General features: G+C 39.3%; 3 pseudogenes; all 3 read right to left on the bottom strand.

Moving 5' to 3' along the window:
* Positions 1–315: 315 nt before the first annotated feature.
* On the bottom strand, positions 316–2,108 carry LOC149001768 (cytochrome P450 94A1 pseudogene; annotated as a pseudogene).
* Positions 2,109–6,761: 4,653 nt separating this feature from the next.
* Positions 6,762–8,273, bottom strand: LOC149001769 (cytochrome P450 94A1 pseudogene; annotated as a pseudogene).
* A 9,484-nt stretch (positions 8,274–17,757) lies between these two features.
* Positions 17,758–19,611, bottom strand: LOC149001770 (cytochrome P450 94A1 pseudogene; annotated as a pseudogene).
* Between the last annotated feature and the right edge of the window lie 846 nt (positions 19,612–20,457).

The raw sequence follows: 20,457 nt of genomic DNA on the forward strand, positions 1-20,457 counted from the left end.
ACCTTACTTTCCAAGTAGGTTCCTTAAGGACTAAGAAGTTCCAAGTCGAAGGACTAAGAAGTTTCAAGTCAATTGTTACTGGCTCTAGTTCGGTTCCTTAAGGACTAAGAAGTTCCTGGTCAATTTTTACTTGCTCCAGATCGGTTTCAAAAGAATGTTCTACCCTCCCACATAAAAGTCATCTCTAGCAGGTGGTGTGAGGAAATAAAATCGATGGTCAAGGAGAAAAGTCTGTTTTCCCTTGATGATCTTTTTGTGTTCTGTTTATGTTATCCATGTTTCTGGGTTGAGGAAAGCAGCTTATGTAATCAAATCAACATATAATATCCTAATTTCATTAATAGCATACGAACTAAAACACCATACATCATGATAATTACTGCTTACAGAATCAAAGAGAAATGAACTAAGTAATTTAAAAAAATCGGCAATTGCTACATTACATCTCTCTGCTCAATCTTAACTGGGAAACCTCCTTTCATTTTGGCAGTCAAGTAAGAAATGAAGATTGGCTCAAAACTATCTTCTGCCGGCACCACCCGGTATTGTTTCAATATTCCAGCAACCACCCTCTTCATCTGCAAAAATGCCATTTCCTTTCCCAAGCAAATCCTAGGCCCTGCTTGGAAGACTGGATAGAAGTATGAATCCTTTGCAACAAACTTCCATTTCCCTGTAATCTCCTCTTTCTCCAACCACCTCTCAGGGCGGAATTCAGCCCAATCTTTACCCCACAATGACTCCATTCTTCCCATTGCATAGGGGTTATATACCACTTGCATTCCTTTGTTCACTATAGTCCCATCTGGCAATACATCATCGCTCGCTGCTTGCTTACCATCAGAAGGCACTGGTGGGTAAAGCCTCATGGTCTCGCAGAGAGCAGCATGGGTGTATACCATGTCCTTCGCCTCATCATAATGATCAAGCCCTTCTGGTTTCTCCTTCACGATCTCCTTCAAAATCTCATTTTCTATACGAGGATTCCAAGAAATTAACCAAAAAAACCATGTTAATGCAGCAGATGTAGTATCTCTACCAGCTAAGATAAAGCTGATTACCATGTCAGTAACAAAATTTTCTTCTGAATGCCCAGAATTCAAAATTCGTGAAAGAAGATCCTCTGTTTCTAGTGAAAATTTCTCTTCTAACTCTCTTTTCTTTTCTCTTACAATATTGGTTGCAAATTCACGAACTTTTGAAACTGCCTTTCGCAATATCTTCTCCGAGCCAATATCTAATGCCCTATTCACCTTCCATGACCCTCGGACAAATGAACCAAACCGCTTGCTACTTAGCAATGTTGCTGCTTCAAATGCCTCTGCAAATTCTGTTTCTGGTTGTGAGGACAAGGCAGAGAGATATTTAGGGTCGAATCCAAAAGCAATCTTGCAAATATTGTCAAAAGCAAATCTCTGAAGGATGTCTTGCAGGTCTAGAACGGATTTTTGAGTGCTGGTGGTGTGGAAGAGAGGAAGAAGACGGTCAGAAAGCTCATCTTCTACCACTGTCTCAACGAACATCCGAAGGTTTTTGGTATTGAAGGCATGACTGGATACTTGTCTCTGAAACTTCCAGCTTTCACCATCAATGTTGAAGATGCCAGAACCCAGAAAATCAGAGAGGCAATCTTGAGAGTAAGTGCCTTTCGGGTAGACGGAGAAATGGGACTTGAGGATGTGTTGGACGTTTTGGGGATTGGCTGTTATGAGCTGTCGATGGCCAAGAGAACGTTGAAGGATAATGGTTCCAGTTTCACTTTTCTGAATAAGCTCTGTGACAAATTGATTGAATCGATCTCTGTTGGCAGATATGGTAAGAGTGGAGCCTAGTAAAGGGTATGTCCTGGGTAGCTTTACTGCAGCAGATGAAGAAGATTTCTTGTGCTTGGTTGCATAAGCGAGGGAAGATCTGAGAAAGAAAAAGAACGGAAGAATGAAGAGGAGAAGATAAGGTAAAAGCTCCAGGTGTAACATGATGGATTGATGGAAAGGCTGAGGCTGTCTTTGTTCTTTTTTTCTGTTTCACTGTGTTGCGTTCTTGTGAATTTATAAGACTTAACTTGCGAAAATTCGTCGGGTGTCGATTGGGTTTTCTACATTTTTGGTACCCTCCCGTGGGAAGGAAGTATTGAAGTAGACAGAGACAGAGACAGAGACCGATGGTTGCCTTAGGAACACATCTCTTTCAGACATTTCTACGAACACATCATGGCAATCGTCATCTACTGTAGGTAGATTCACTTTTTCAACGACTGGATCCGGGTCTTCGATCTAGATTCTACTTTGATCAAAAAAAAAATCTATATTCTACGCAAGCTAAACTCAGAGAATTCTCTTCTCAGACAAGAAAACACAACTGCAAGGTTCAAAAGTTTATTGGCCTTTGAATTCGGCTGGAGTCAAACCGAATCTTTACAGGAGATATGTAAGAGTTTAAAAGACTTGAAGGTGTGAATCAATCAAAGTTCACATTGAATGCACAAATGGAGCAGTCATTGCTAGGGTTATAGTGGTGACATGGGTAGATTTTTTTTTTTTTTTTTTTTTTTTTTTAGTTCACATTGAATGCACAAATGGAGCAGTCATTGCTAGGGTTATAGTGGTGACATGGGTAGATTTTTTTTTTTTTTTTTTTTTTTTTTTGAGGTTCATTAGAGGGAACTTTGTCCTTCGCAAGGTCAAATCCATGATCTCTCAATTGATAAATATGGATCTTACCATTCTACCATTGAGTAGGTACTCTTTTCACAAAACCTATTGAGGGTTTTTTTTTTTTTGGTAATAAGGTTGGAGGCTTGTTCACCAAGTAGAAAAATGGAAAAATTAATGTCATTCTCTGAATTATCTAATTTATTACTCAGACCTTCTATTAATGTTGTCAGTATCAGTTTTTAATATTACTCCAACATCCTAAGGGAAGAAACATATCCGTAGAAGAATAGAAAGCATGTAGAAGATGCAACAATGGAAGGAGGTGAGCAGTTGTAGATGGTAGAGGAATATGATAGAGAGTCGAGCATAAGTGGAGATCCTCTCCACCTAGGTGGGCGTCCTCCCATCCTACCAAACTCAAATAGGGCCTCCCTCTGTTGTAGCATGGCCAGGCCTCTTGTGAGTGTAAGATGATGGGAGGACGACCTGCCCCAATAGAGAGGATTTGGACTCTTGAGTCTACATAGAATTTTTTGTTCAAAATTATTCTTGTCTTTTTTAAAATTTTAACCTTTTTATATCAACACTTGATTGTCATTCCCTAAAGACAAGGGTGTCACTTATAATTGTCATTCCCTAAAGGCATGGGTGTCATATATATTTCTTCCCAACAATGGAGTAACTGAAAATTGAGTAACATAAAAGGTAACATTAATTTCAGGAAATTAACTCCAAAATTGATCCGAATTCTTGTGATATTCATGCATGTAAGGGATAGTTATTTTAGTCAGTTTCGTTATATTATGTGTTAATTCATGCCTTACATTGTTAAGGGGGTCCATTACATGTATTAATTTGTTATTTTTATTTTTACCGAAAAAAGAAGTCGTTATTTTTATGGGGTTAGAGAGTATTTTTTTGGGGTCAAGAGGGGTAGAGAGTATTGCATTGGGGTATGTGTGAGGTACTTGTCATTAGTGGGTTGTTCATGTGGTATATTAATGGGGTAGTGGTGCTTAATCTACCTTGTAATTTTCAGAATGAAGAAGGCATGCCATTAGTAGGGGTGTAAACGGATAACTAAAATCCGCTTCTGAATTCACATCCACATCCGTTTAGGGTATTCGAATCCGTCCGATTACTAATAGGATGCGGATATGGTATACCCCTTTCTTACCGATTATTTTTCATCCGATTAAGTTACTTAGTTAGATTTATTTTTCTTATTTTATAAATTTTTTACTTGTGAATGTGAATATTTTCCTAGATTTTCTACTAAAATAGCTACCAAAGTTGTTAAATTCTTTTCAAACATAACATTCACAAATAAAATGGTAAAGATGTAAACAGATAGTCGAAAACTTGTATTCAATATATATTCATGCCCATTTAAAAGAATCTACTTAAGAAAATAACTATCCGATTATCATCTGAATCCTACTGAATCCATCCGAAAACCGATATGATAGTATAATAGGATGTGGTTATGGTATTACCACTATCCTATTTGAATTCGGTCTGTTTACATCCTTAGTCATTAGTCTACCCAATTAACATTAAGCAGTATACATCGGTATATACGTAAGGACAAATATGTTGGGTTTTCTCTATTTTTTTTCTTTCTTCAAGTGAGTCATTGCTCCACTTTCTGACCCAAAATTATAAATAAGTCCAATATCTCTACTAGGGCTACAACAGGGCCGGGCTTTTGCAATCCCAAGCCCAGCCCTAAATGTTCTAATTTGAACCCATTCTCACCTTGACCCTAGTTTAGGGCCAAGGATTATTGTCCCTAGCCCTAAGCCCTACAGGGCCAAGCCAAACCCATTCCCGCCCTGATTGGCCCTAATTGGGCCGGGTCAGAATGGGTTGGCCCTACTTGGCCCTGACCCTGATTGGCGTTATCCTTGGCCCTGACTCTGATTGACCCTCTCTTTGCCCTAGCCCTGATTGGCCTTGTCCATAACCTTAATTGGTCATATTTTTTGACCTAAAATATCAAATGTAAAATAAAAAAAATTAAAAAAAAAAAAAAAAAAAAAAACATAAAAATATCACAAGTAAACTAAAAGTAAAATTCATAAAAATATAAGATGATTCAAGCTCCTACAAAATGATAAAATAGTCAATAAGCTGATAGTGTTGCTTTAAACATAAATAAATTCACATTCTATAATTCTATATTGAGTGAGCTCTGCAAGTCTCTCATTGCTTTAGTGATAGAAATTGAAAACCTCTCCCATTACTTTGGTGATCGCAATTGAAAACCTCTTCCATTGATATCTTTATTCAATAAAAAAAAAATTCATATTCAAAACCTTGTTAACAAATAAATCAACGATAATTTAGTATTTGTACTTTTTTCGTAATTAAAGAAAATGATAATTTAGTTATAAACACAGCTTTCTATCCTTAATAAGTTTTTCTGAAATATCACATTGAAGGCAAAAGAAGATGTCAATATTCATGATGAGAAGTTGGGGTGTAGATTTGTTAGATATTAATTCTCTATATACTAGTTTTTATTATTTATAATATATTATCTTGCCGTAGTCCAAAAAAAAAAGCCTATGTTTTTTGGGAACTAAAAATGACTTAGTTTGAAAAATAAAAATTACCTTAAAGTAAACTCATAGTCTAATATGATCAAAATGACTAAAGGTTAAAATCTAGACTTATAATTATATCAATGTTAATATAAAGATTAGAGTAGAAATCTAGTAAATGATCAGGGTCAAATTAACATTAAGACGAGAGCCAAAATTAGGGTTAGGATTAGGGCCAAAATCAAATGGATGCTAACTACATTGGTAATGAGGATATAATTTATTTTTATTAATTTTCTACAAAACATGATCATGTTTTTAAAATTTAACACATGTTAAGTATTCACCAATGTGGATTAGAATTAATTCCTCTCCATATGAGTGGAGGGTCCAGACTAAAATCATGGCTAGAATCAGACCCATAATCAAGGTCAAAATCTGGGATGGGCCAAGATGGGCTGGTCGAGCCAGAGAGTAATCCCAGGCCCGCCCTTAGCCATAGTTCAGGGTCAGAATATTTTGGTCCTAACCCGACCTTAGGGCCAAAATCTTTGCCCAAGCCCTATTCAGGCTCAGGGCGGGCTTAGGGCGGGTCAGGGCTACCAGGGCCAAACTTACACCCCTAATCTCTACACAGTTTATGGTTAACTAAAATAAGAAAGGTTCGATTTGTTTTCCACATTGATTTTCCTTCTTTGATACAACTAGTCGAAACATATGCTAGTGAGTTGGGATGTTTTACTTGTTAGGGTCGTATATCCCTCTTATATGTGTGGTAGAAGAGTGTAAGGTGAGCATAATCAATGTGCACTCATGCTAAGAGACAACTATGCAGATAAGAATTGTAGTGTCCTTGAAAAATAAGACACGACTATGCACATAGGAATCGATAGTGTCCTTGAAGAAGTGTAAAACGTCAAGAACACCAGTCATTTGGATGCAAGTACTTACTTCATAATGAGATTACTTAACGTTCGTTTCCATTATCTTTACTCATCAAAAAATAAGGACTGAAAAATGAACCAAGCAAGTTGATTGGATAAGCCAAATTTAAGGGTGCATGAACTATACAAAATTCACACAAAAGAAAATCTGCTATTTAATTGCATCTGCCACATGACATAGAAGTGTATTTGTTACTTACATTTGGGTACAATGAGGGTTTTTATTTTTTATATTTTTTTAAGGTAAAAGTAATTCCAATAAAATTTAAAGAAATACAAACAGATAATGAAAGAAAATTTTTGTATATGAATATTTGAAATCAAGAAAAAGTATTTGACCAAACTATCAAACATGCATCAGATCAACCAATAAACTCATAAAATATGAAACACGTATCCACCATATGATGAGTAAACAATTGATGACTCGAAAAACATGAGTCACACCATATAGGTACAGTTAAATATATATTTTTTGGTAATATAAGTATATTTAAAATATTTGTATTTTTATTATTTTTTATTGGAAACCAAAATTGTATTAGATTAGTCATATATACAAAGATCCATAAGTAATCACTCAAGCCTTAACTATATTTAAATTAAGAAGGGCAAAATCAGAATTGAGAGGTATATGATTTTCTTTTGGGTTGTTGGTGTGGTGAATAAAATGCAATAGTCCAATGAGAGAGTATGTGAATATATATATTCATGGAAAATAACAAGAAAAACCATGTCAATGCCACTGATGTAGTATCCCGACCAGCTAAAATAAAACTGATCACCATGCATGTCTGTTACAAAATTCTCATCTAAGTGCCCGGCATTCAAGATTCTTGAAAGAAGATCTTCTGTTTCCATTGAAGATTTATCTTCCAACTCTCGTTTCTTTTCTTTTACAATGTTGGTTGCGAATTCACGAACTTTCAAAGCTGCTATTCGTAGTTTCTTCTCTGAACCAATATTAAGTGCCCTTTTCACTTTCCATACTCCTTGAAAGATATTGAACCAAGTCACTTACTGCTTAATAGTGTAGCTTCTTCAAATGCTTGCAAATTCTGTTTCTGGTTGTGGGAATGATTGGGAAAGATATTTAGAATCAAAACCAATTGCAATCTTATAGATATATTATCAAAGGTAAATCGTTGAAAGATGTCTTGTAGATCAAGAGTGGATTTTTGAGTGGTGGTAGTGCAAAAGAGAGGAAAAAGACAGTCAGAGAGCTCATCTTCCACCACTGTTTCGATGAATTTTCGAAGAGATTTCGTGTTGAATGTGTGACTTGAGATTTTTCTCTGAAACTTCTAGCTTTCACCATCAATATTGAAGATGCCAAAACCAAGAAAACTAGATAGCTAGGCTCTCGTGAGAGAAGCTGCCTTTTGGGTGGAGAGAAAATTGAGACTAAAAGATGTGCTGGACGTTACAGGGATTAGCAGTTATGAGTTCACAATGGCCAAGAGAATGTTGAAAGATAATGGTCCCAGTCTCACTGTTTTGAAGAAGCTCTGTGACCCATTGATGGAAACGACCTCTATTAGCACATATGGTGAGAGCCTATTACAGGGTATGATTTGGGTGGCTTTATTGTAGGAGAAGATAGTGTTAGGGATACTTGATGCACAACCACGAACAGAGAAGAACACAAGCAAAGCACACAAGAGGGATTTAACGTGGTTCGGCAAAACCATGCCTACGTCCACCATAGAGAAAAGGAGTTCCCCTCTTTCAGAAAAACTTCACACCACTCTCACACCCACAAAGTGTTATTCTTTGTTTGCTCTCAATCCTTATCTAGGATAGGATTTCCAATCCCCTACAATGATTGATTCCCCAATTTCCTACAGAGATTGATGCCTATAAGTTATCCACAGAGATTATTTATAGGAAAACTTAAAATCCTAATCTCAATGTAATACAGTTTTATCCCAATAATAATAATTGACCTAAACCCTGTTTCAATTATAAATACAACTAAAACTAAATTACATAGACCCACAGAATACAAGACACCTAAATCCAACAGATAATTCCTTGTAATAATTGGTAGCATAACTAAAGCAAGATTTGAACAAGAAGAAGAATGGAAGACTAACGAGAAGGTAAGGCACAAGCTCAAGGCGTAACATGATGATGATGGGTTTTGATAAGAGAACAATGTCTAAGGCTAGGCTCTATGTTTTCTTCTCAATCTGATCTCCTGTGTTCTATTGTCGGAATTTATATCAAAGTAATCCTTGAAATTTATAAGACCTGTGCATGAACCCAAGGTAAGAATGTGTTAAACTAATGGTACTTCTAATTACCAAAAAAAAAAAAAAAAAAAAAAAAAAAAAAAAACTAATGGTACTTCTAGAAAAGCGTGGGCTTTTATTATAAAGTGAATGTATAATAGAAGCTTCTTTTCACTCCAAATTTAGGGTTTCAGTTGGACGGATTGTGAAATATTTACACTTTGAAATGAACACAAGAAGTCTTATCCTAAGGACTCATCTAGAAAACTTGAAGAGAAGGAATGTCTGTAAAGCGAAAACATCAATTCGTCATTCTAGAAGTCTTTCATAGACAAAAACACGTCATGGCAATCGTCATATCAGGTCAGCACAGCCGCCATACGAATCACTGGGTCTCTCAGCTTATGGGATCCAATTGTTCTTGATAGAAGATAAGGTTTAGAAAATTCTATCAAGTTTGAACTTTTCAATGAAGGAAGATAGTGGGAAATTGCTTGGGTGTTGCACAATTAATGTGCAATAGATGCAATAAGTTATTAATCTTGACTGTCTATTTTTCAAAATTATATTTTCACATTTTTTGAGAAACGCAGCACAATACTACACATTAATTGCTCAACACTGAAGTCGAACTCAGGATAGAGAATCTGGATCTCTTTGCTTACTTGCTGAAGTCTATGTTTTTTTTCTTCATATTTATCTGTTACAGTGTTACACAATAAAGGTGGAGCTTATCTTTGATTATTGATAAAATGAATCAGAGATGAAATTCTGAATAGGCCTCTTGTAAGCACTATTCCTATTATGATGAAAAGGTGTGAGGGGAGATTTAAGAATACATGATTGTGCTCCCTTTATACTTCTACTCCAAATCTCCCTCATAAATTTCAGAAATAGTGAAAACTGGACTTTTAGTTGTTTGTAGACCAGAGCCCATTAAGCAATCATCAGTGGGCTCTTTCCAAAGAGAGGTCCTTGGGCTCAAAGAACTCTCAACAGAGGGATCAGTTACTGAGTGCGTTGCTGAGCCCTTAACTAAATCCATATCTTGACCATAGAAGTCTAGCCCAAATAAACTGTCAGTAGGAACATGATCAGGCCCAGAACAACCAACGGGAGAGGATTCACACCTTCTCAGAAAATGATCAGAAAATATCAGGTAACCCAGCTTGAAACAATATTTCAAGGCTTAATTCAAGTACATGATGGTGCTTACGCTCCGCAGCACCATTTTGTTCTTGTGCTTTTGGACAAGAAAAAGTGGAAAATGATGGAATATCCCATAAGAACTAAGAAATGGAGTGAGTTTTTGAAATTCTCCACCACCATGAGTTGGTAAGGAATGAATAGACAATTGAAAGAAATTCTGAATTAAGGACTTCAAACAATGCTAAAAATAGCATAAACATCTGATTTATGTTTGAGAGGATATAAACAAGTATATATACAAACGTAAAAGTCATCAAAAGAAGTAACAGAGGCTGCACCCCAAACATCACTGTGTACGAGTTCAAGAGGGGAAGAACTTAGTAGTTCCAGACAAAGTGAAAGGCAGTTTTTTGTGACTTAGCACAATTACATGATTCACAAACAGAAGGAACAATAATCAATAGTATAAATCAAACTAAATGCACAAGACTGAAGCAATTTCGCCAATTCAATGGCCTTGCAACAGTAACAACAGTTCACATGGAGGAAATGTTAACAAACTAGAAAGTTTAGATAGGTGGATTTGACACTGAACAGTGTTTTGCAAATTTTTTGCCCCATTTTTTGTCTTACATCAGCTCTCCCCTTAGGGGGGGGGAAATTTCGAACTCAGTTTTTTAAAGTGTAGGACTGATCTTTATGTATTGGATGTCAATTTTTTTTTCGAGCAAATATTCTTTCAGCTACTTGAGGATTTGAATGTAATAGGATTTGTCATGCATATGTGGAAGTTCACTCGGATTGGAAGGAACTAATCAAGTTCATTGTGAATGGGTCTACTCCCCTTCCATATATTTTCCATATTGTCCAAGATATACAGTATATAGCTTTCAAATTTTTGCAGTTCAGTGCAAGGCACATTACTAGGAAATCCAATGTAATTGCGGATCTCCTATCAAGGAAGGCATTTAACCTTACAAACCGGGTTGAATGACCTATTTTCAGTCAGTGGTTATTAGAACTTTGTTCGGCCACTCTTCAGGTTTCTGAATAAACTACTAATTACCAAAAAAAAATGTAATAGGATTTGTGGAGTCCTTCAAAGTAATTCACTATGATAACAAAAAGTTCAACTTCCATAATATCATTTATACCCATTGGGTGTTCTACAATTGTGTTTTCGACCTCTTCAAATTTGATGCAACATGGGTCTCTTTTAGCTCATCTTCTTGGTGGTTTTCGATCACTTCAGTTGATGCTCCAACCATGGTTGGAAAATTCCTTTTGTTTTTGGTTGAAACATCAAAATTTCGGCAAAACCTGATACAAGATTGTGTCAGGGTTCAATTGATGGTTTCATCGGGTTTTAAGGCTGATTTTGACTTGGTCTCGAGGACAGCCTATTTTAAGGCCAAAAAACACATGTCGGTTTTTTTTTTTTTGACACAAATTGGCCTTCTTGATTCGTAGTTGCTCGGTTGTATGCGGATGAAACTGAATGTTGCATTTTCACGAATCTAAATATGTTTGGAAGTATAAATTAACCCAAATAAGAAGCAATATAAATTGATAATCAAGAAAACATTGAAATTTCATTAGAATGGGCATGAAAACACATAAGACATAAGTAGAACACCCCATAACTAGTCAAATCTCAATTATAGAGTATAAATTACAAAAACAAACAAACTCATAAGTCAAAACTCATAACAAATACAAAACCAGACAAAATCCTAAAAACTTAGATTAATAGAGGCTGCTATGTTGGCCTTGCTCAATCCACTGGAATTCTTGAAATTTCATGAAATGGTGAAATTTCAGTCAACTGATTCAAGTTCATTTCGCAGTTGTATCTTGTTTTGATGAACTTGAGATACGCAAAATCTCGCCAAATTTTGTCACAATTTCATGAGATTTCATATCATGGCTCCAACCAAATTGCCGATTTTAGTCTTAATTTCCAAATTCTTAAATTCTTCAATTCAATACTCAATATTTGAACTTCAAGGACTAGTATCACAATAGGAATCACTTGAAGTTCTTCAATCTTAACCTTAATCATAGGTCTTCATTCACTGATTGGAGGTTTACCTGTTGCTGCTCTTGCATCTTTAGAAGTTCAACAGTCTTATCTGGAAGATAGAGGATAAATATTTGTCCATCAGTATTTCTTTCAATTGTCACATCCGGTAGGTTCTTCACTTTGATTGAATTTCTCCACCACTTCCTTGCTAGTCCAATCAGTCGAGCATGAACCAGCTTCAGTATTGCCTCTCCATCTAAGAGAACCAATCAAATGATGCATTGAAGGCGCATAGCCAAACATAAAAGATAGTAGAAATGAGATTTTCCATTGTATATCTTTCAATTCTGGTTCGACTTTGTGTATTGTCTTCATTTTTCCTCTCTCCAAAGTCAGTTTTGTCACCTTTGCTTTGCTGTTAAATCCTCCTGGGTAGACAATTTCTCAATAGCTGTGGATGTTACGGTTGGGAAAAGAAAGGAAGAGACAAGAGGGTTTAAGAAAGCAATGCAGAAACAGAGGAGGCCAATTGAGATTTAATTTCATTCATAAGCCTTACACTGTTCATCTCTTCCCTTATATAGTGGGGCAGGACCCAAACATCAAAACCTAAAACAAAGTATCATGGAATATTCTATATAATCATTAGCCAATCATATAATCGACTTCCCTCTTCTATTCAGCAATAGTCAGCAAGGTAACTCGGTTTCTTGACCCGGCGAGCTGACCTACGGTTCTCACTACCCTGATCAATTCTTGAATCGGCTAGACTCTCCTTCGCAGTTTCATTTGTAACATTGCCGCATCCATTCAAGAGAACCTTGTCCTCAAGGTTCAGCTCGGGGAAGTCACGTCGCAGGGATGCTAGATCAACCCAAGTAGCGTCCTCAGGTGGTTTCCCTTGCCATTGAATAAGAACTTGAGGAATACGGGTGCTGCGTACTAGTCGCTCACGTTGTTGCAATACAGCCACTGGTTTTAAAACTGGAATGGGCTCTTCGGGTAATGGCATTGCAGCATTGAGATCTCCAATACAAGGTTTGAGAAGGGAAACGTGGAAAACAGGGTGAATATGTGATGATTCAGGAAGGTGTAATTCATATGCCACTTCCCCAATTCTGCGAATTACTTGAAAAGGGCCGAAATACCTTCGAGCCAGTTTAGGATGCCCTCGGATTGCTACGGACCGTTGTCGATACGGTTGTAGGCAAACATAAACGCGATCTCCAACTTGGTATGTCTTGTCCACCCTATGTTTATCAGCTTGGGTTTTCATCCGATCTTGAGCTTGGTGGAGATGACGCTTGAGATGTGAAATGATGTCATCCCGACTCTTTAATTCTTGATCTACCGCATCAATTGCAGTTGTGCCTGGAATGTAACGAGCAAGAGTGGGAGGGGGACGTCCATACAAGGCCTCAAAGGGAGTGATGCCGATTGCGGAATGATATGCTGTATTGTACCAGAACTCAGCCCAACACAAATATTTTTCCCATCGTTGAGGTTCATCCGCAGCGAAGCAGCGAAAGTACATTTCTAATCCCCTATTAAGAACTTCTGTCTGCCCGTCACTCTGTGGGTGATACGCTGTACTCATGGCCAATGTTGTGCCCTGCAACTTAAAAAGATCTCTCCAGAAATTGCTGATGAATATAGGATCTCGATCACTCACAATGGTTCTGGGAAGTCCGTGGAGGCGTATGATTTCTTGAGTGAACAGAGTAGCCACCTTATAACTGGAATAGTGACTAGGAAGTGCACAAAAATGGGCGTACTTGCTCAATCGGTCGACGACCACCATGACAGCAGTTTTGGCATTAGAAACTGGTAATCCGACGATAAAATCCATGGATATATCTTCCCACACACGATCAGGCACTGGTATGGGTTGTAACAGTCCGGCTGGAGAAGTGTGTAAGGATTTCATCTCCTGGCAAGTGGGGCATCTTGCCACATAAGCCTTAACATCAGCGAGCATATTTTTCCAATAAGCGTTGGCAGCCAAGCGCTTGTAAGTTCTATAATATCCAGCATGGCCTCCACGCACAGAGTTGTGAAATTCTTGCAACAATTGTTGTTGTAAGGGAGATTCAGCAGGAATAACAATTTTTCCATCATAGTAAAGGACACCTTGATGCAAGGTATAGCGGTTCGGTGCTTCAGGGGCGCCTTGTAATTTTTGGCATATTGATTGCAATTCTTCCGATGCAGTTGTGGCAGTCCTGAGTTCATCCAATAGAGTGGGAAAGATGCTGCTGGCAGTGAGCAGTGAGAGAGAGCTGTGGAGTTCCTTGAGAGTGCATCTGCAGCTTGATTTACAGTACCCGGTTTGTAAACAATTTCAAAATCATAACCAAGAAGCTTACCCAACCATTCTTGCTGTTCGGGCGTCTGAATGACTTGGGCGGTGAGTTCGCGGAGGCTGCGGTGATCCGTCAAAATACGAAAACGAGATCCCAACAAATATTGCCTCCACCGCGCTACAGCTTGTGTGATAGCGAACATCTCGCGTGCGTAGACGGAGGCGGCCTGCATTCTTGGCGATAATTTCTTACTGTAATAGGCGATTGGATGGCCGTTTTGTGAGAGAACTGCTCCGATGCCGACACCCGACGCATCTGTCTCTACTGTGAAGGGAGCGCTGAAATCAGGTAGGGCGAGAACCGGGGCTTGGGTGAGCAGCGCCTGCAACTTCTTGAAGACAAGGTCGGCATCCTCCGTCCAAGAGAAACTCCCCTTTTTTAGTAGATCTGTTAAAGGAGATGCAACCTGGCTATATCCCTTAATGAATCTGCGATAGTATCCTGTGATACCTAAGAAGCCACGCACCTCTCTTGTTGACCGTGGAATGGGCCAAGTGAGGATAGAGTTGATCTTCTCGGGATCCACCTCCAAGCCTTGGGCTGTTATAACATGGCCCAAGTAGGCCACCTTCTGGCTTCCAAAAGTACATTTGCTGTGCTTCACAAATAGTCCATGGGCCTTCAACGTGGTAAGAGCTGCCTCCAGATGTGTTAAGTGGGCCTGCCATGTTTTGCTGTAAATTAACACATCATCAAAAAAAACCAAAATGAATTGCCGCAAATAGGGTTTAAAGACCGAATTCATGAGGGCTTGGAAGGTTGAAGGGGCATTAGTTAGGCCGAAAGGCATAACTAAGAACTCATAATGGCCTTCATGAGTTCTAAAGGCTGTTTTGGCGATGTCTTCTTTCTTGACCCGGATTTGATGGTACCCGCTTCGCAAATCTAGCTTGGTGAAATAATGGGCCCCGTGTAATTCATCAAATAATTCTTCAATAGTTGGAATGGGAAAACGATCACGAATGGTGATAGCATTTAGGGCCCGATAATCGACGCAAAAACGCCAAGTTCCGTCCTTTTTCTTGACTAACAACACGGGAGAAGAAAAAGGGCTGGTGCTATGCCGTATGGTGCCACTTCGCAACATCTCACTCACTTGCCGTTCAATCTCGTCCTTCTGAAAATAGGGGTAGCGATACGGTCACACATTAACCGGTTGGGAACCCGTTTGAAGGTGGATTTCATGATCATGGGCTCGGTTTGGAGGCAGCCCACTGGGCTCGTTGAATACCTCTTCATATTGCTCCAACAGGAGCTTAAGTTCCTGGTTATCACATGCTGCTTGGGCCTGGGTCGTTTGCTCCATAGATAGCATGTAAAAGCCCACGAAATCATGAGTTCCCAAGAGATGCCTCATCCCTTGATATTGAAGCTGATCGGGTGGTCGTGGTTTGTCTCCCTTTATAGAAATCAATTGACCTTGATCATAGAATTCCAAACTAAGGTGTCTGTAATTAAACATCACGTTTCCGAACTGGGCCAGCCATTGCGCCCCTAGGACCAGGTCCGCACCAAACAGAGGTAAAATTAGGGCGTCCATGCTAAGTTGATGCCCTTGGATATTCACGCTGAGGTCGCGTACCAATCCTTCACTTACCAAGCGACTTCCGTTACCCACTACCACAGGGATCCCTAATCGATGTGCCGTTCGACTCTGCAAGAAACTATGTGTACTACCCCCATCGATCAAGACTTGAATTGCTTGTCCTTTGACACTGCCTGTAAAACGAATCGTGGTTGGGGATGCTTGGCCGGTCATCGAGTGCAGTGAAATTTCGGTCAAGTTTTCTGTTTCAGCCGGAGTGGTGCGCTCAGGATTACCGGAGATGGTCTCTGAGGTGTCGCCAGTGTCGTCGTCCCCTGGATCATCATATTCTAACAACAGCAATTGTTTGATTTTACATCGATGACCTGGAATGAATCACTCTTCACAGTTGAAACAGAGCCCCTTTTCTCTCCTCACTTGCATCTCAGCTTGCGTCAATCTCTTAATCGGCAGTGACCGATGAGGGGCTGTTTTTTTTTATTTCCACAGAGGACGATGGTGTGGGTAGCATTGGGGGTTTGGTGGATATGGGAATGATGCGCAAGGCAGACCTCTGAGTTTCCTGTAGTTTGGATTCTTGCAAACGAGCTAATCCCACTGTGGTAGTCATGTCGGTAGGTCGGAGTGCTCGAACTTCATGTTGTATTTCCGATTTCAGGCCTGATATAAAGCAACTCATAAGAAAGGATTGGGGCAAATCAAAAATTCGGTTAGCCAAATTTTCAAACCGTGTTTGGTACTCTGCAACTGAGGAAGTTTGTGTTAACTTGGCGAGAGCAGCTCTGGGATCATCGAACTCGGATGGCCCAAAACGAAACTCCAAAGCTCGGGTGAAGGCGGTCCAAGTGGTGAACAACCCTGAACGATGCATCCATTGGTACCAACCGAGGGCAGCGCCTTCCATGTGAAATGAGGCTACAGTAAGCTTCGAGTTTCAGAAGTGGCATGGTATTCGAAGAATCGTTCGGCCCGGAATATCCATCCCGATGGGTTTTCGCCATTGAAGACTGGAAAGTCGAGCTTGGCAACACGAGTTTGTATGGCTCCAGTGTTGGGGTGAAGGGGACCTTGGGACAAGGTAGGAAGGGAAGCAGGGGTTAAGGGAACAGCTACGGGGATATTTGTGTTGGTTGGAGCAGGGCACAACATTGGGGTAGGGTTGTCTGACGATGGTGGTGCAATCCTCAGGGCATTCTCTATCCGACCATCCATGGCTGTGATACGAACGACCAGTTCTCGTAGTGTATTTCGATGGTCTTCAAGTGTGGCTTTCCTGCTCCGAAGCAGCTTCACTGAGTGTAGTTAAAGTTGCTCCTTGAGCTGCAGAATCGGCGCTCAACTTTTTGATGGTTTCATCTATCTGCCTGAAGCGAGTTCCTTCCGCCATATCCGGCAGGTCGGACCAAATGTTACGATTGGGAAAAGAAAGGAAGAGACAAGAGGGTTTAAGAAAGCAATGCGAAACCAGAGGAGGCCAATTGAGATTTAATTTCATTCATAAGCCTTACACTGTTCATCTCTTCCCTTATATAGTGGGGCAGGACCCAAACATCAAAACCTAAAACAAAGTATCATGGAATATTCTATATAATCATTAGCCAATCATATAATCGACTTCCCTCTTCTATTCAGCAATAGTCAGCAAGGTAACTCGGTTTCTTGACCCGGCGAGCTGACCTACGGTTCTCACTACCCTGATCAATTCTTGAATCGGCTATACTCTCCTTCGCAGTTTCATTTGTAACAGTGGACTACTTAAAAAATTACAATAACTTCCTATTTCATCCTAATCGTACACGAATAAACAATGTTTCCTGTGGGCAAGATATCATGTCTCCATGCACAAGTAGAATTCAATGTCATTTTCATTCATATGATCTAAAAAATAATCACTACATATGAACATATTTTTCATAATAAAAATGCCGTGACTAATCCAAATTATTCAAATATGTTCTTCAATATAGCATTCCATCTCAAAAACGGCCAAAAAAAAAATCCCCCTTGATGGACTAAGAAGTTCGAGGTCAATTGTTACTTGCTCTAGATCGGTTTCACAAGAATGTTCTACCCTCCCACATAAAAGTCCTCTCTAGCAGGTGGTGTGAGGAAATAAAATCGATGGTCAAGGAGAAAAGTCGTTTTCCCTTAGAAGATCATTTTGTGTTCTGTGTTTATGTTATCCATGTTTCTGGGTTGAGTAAAGCAGCTTATGTAATCAAATCAACAGAGAATATTCTAGTTTCATTCATAACATAAGAACTCAAACATTATATACATCATAATGAATTTTTTTGGGTAAAGTACATCATAATAAATACTGCTTATAGAATCAAAGAGAAATGAACAAATAATTTAAAATATTGGCGATCTCTACATTACATCCCTCTGCTCAATCTTAACTGGGAAACCTCCTTTCATTTTGGCAGTCAAGTAAGCAATGAAGATTGGCTCAAAACTATCTTTTGCTGGCACCACCCGGTATTGTTTCAATATTCCGGCAACCACTCTCTTCATCTGCAAAAATGCCATTTCCTTCCCTAAGCAAATTCTAGGCCCTGCTTGGAAGACTGGATAGAAGTATGAATCCTTTCCAACAAACTTCCATTTCCCTGTAATCTCCTCTTTCTCCAACCACCTCTCAGGGCGGAATTCAGCCCAATCTTTACCCCACAATGACTCCATCCTTCCCATTGCATAGGGGCTATATGCCACTTGCATTCCTTCGTTCACTTTCGTCCCATCTGGCAATACATCGTCGCTAGCTGCTCGCTTACCATCAGAAGGCACTGGTGGGTAAAGCCTCATGGTCTCACAGAGAGCAGCATGGGTGTATACCATGTCCTTCGCTTCATCATAATGATCAAGCCCTTCTGGTTTCTGCTTCACTATCTCCTTCAAAATCTCGTTTTCTATACGAGGATTCCAAGAAATTAACCAAAAAAACCATGTTAATGCAGCAGATGTGGTATCTCTACCGGCTAAGATAAAGCTGATTACCATGTCAGTAACAAAAGTTTCTTCTAGATGCCCAGAATTCAAGATTCTTGAAAGAAGATCCTCCGTTTCTAGTGAAAATTTCTCTTGTAACTCCCGTTTCTTTTCTCTTACAATATTGGTTGCAAATTCACGAACTTTTGAAACTGCCATTCGCAATTTCTTCTCTGAGCCAATATCAAATGCCCTATTCAACTTCCATGACCCTCGGAAAAATGAAGCAAATCGCTTGGTACTTAGCAATGTTGCTTCTTCAAATGCCACAGCAAATTCTGTTTCTGGTTGTGGGGACAAGACAGAGAGATATTTAGGGTCGAATCCAAAAGCAATCTTGCAAATATTGTCAAAAGCAAATCTCTGAATGATGTCTTGCAGGTCTAGAACGGATTTTTGAGTGCTGGTGGTGTGGAAGAGAGGAAGAAGACGGTCAGAAAGCTCATCTTCTACCACTGTCTCAACAAACATCCGAAGGTTTTTGGTATTGAATGCATGACTGGATACTTGTCTCTGAAACTTCCAGCTTTCACCATCAATGTTGAAGATGCCAGAACCCAGAAAATCAGAGAGGCAATCTTGAAAGAAAGTGCCTTTCGGATAGAGGGAGAAATGGGACTTGAGGATGTGTTGGACGTTTTGGGGATTGGCTGTTATAAGCTGACGATGGCCAAGAGAACGTTGAAGGATAATGGTTCCAGTTTCACTTTTCTGAATAAGCTCTGTGACAAATTGATTGAATCGATCTCTGTTGGCAGATATGGTAAGAGTGGAGCCTAGTAAAGGGTATGTCCTGGGTAGCTTTACTGCAGCAGATGAAGACGATTTCTTGTGCTTGGTTGCATAAGCGAAGCAAGATCTGAGAAAGAAAAAGAATGGAAGAATGAAGAGGAGAAGATAAAGTAAAATCTCCAGGTGTAACATGATGGATTGATGGAAAGGCTGAGGCTGTCTTTGTTCTTGTTTTCTGTTTCACTGTGTTGCGTTCTTGTGATTCTGTGAATTTATAGGACAGTTAACTTGCGAAAATTGGTCGGGTGACGATTGGGTTTTCTGAATTTTTGGTACTCTCTCGTGGGAAGTACTGAAGTAGACAGAGACCGATGGTTACTTTACAATTGAATTAGGAAGTCTCCGTAATGGTTCTTAATGACATCTCTTTCAGACATTTCTACGAACACATCATGGCAACCGTCATCTGCTGTAGGTAGATACGCATTTTCAACAACTGGATCCGGCTCTTCGGTCTACATTCCACACAAGCTAATTCAGAGATTTCTCTTCCCAATCAAAAAAAGAAAACACAATTGCAAGGTTCAAGAGTTTATTGGTCTTTGAATCGGGCTGGGTCAAACCAAAGCTTTACAGGAGATTTTAAGAGTTTAAAAGGGTTGAAGGTGTATGAATCAATCAAAGTTCACATTGAATACACAAATGGAGCAGTCATTCCTAGGGTTATAGTGGTGACGTGGCTAGACTTTTCACAAAACCTGTTGGTGGGGGTTGAGTAACTTTGATATTCATGAGGTAGGAGGCTTGTTCTCTGAGTTGTCTAATGTATTACTCTGACCTTCTTTTATTAATGGTGTCAGTATCAGTTTTAATATTACTCCAACATTCTAAGGGAAGAAATGAGAGGAAGATGAAAAACAATATCGGTCGAAGAATAGAAAACACGTAGAAGATGCAGCGATGGAAGGAGATGAGCAGTTGTAGACGGTTGAGGAATATGACAGAGAGTCGAGCATAAGTAGAGATCCTCTCCACCTAGGTGGGCGTTCTCCTATCCTCCCACACTCAAATAGGACCTCCCTCCGTTGTACTATGAACAAGGCCTCTTGTGAGTGTGGGATGATGAGAGGACATCTTGTAGAGAGGATTTGGACTCTAGAGCAATCGCATAGAATTTTTTTGGTCAAAAGTATTCTTGTCTTTTAGAGTGTCACTTATATATGGTTCTTCCCAACAATGGCGTAAGGGATAATTGAATAAGTCACTTACATCATG

The sequence above is a fragment of the Hakea prostrata genome, chromosome 10 (assembly GCF_041222555.1).
Source record: "Hakea prostrata isolate BN-2017 chromosome 10, UWA_Hpros_2, whole genome shotgun sequence".
Lineage (NCBI taxonomy): Eukaryota > Viridiplantae > Streptophyta > Magnoliopsida > Proteales > Proteaceae > Hakea > Hakea prostrata.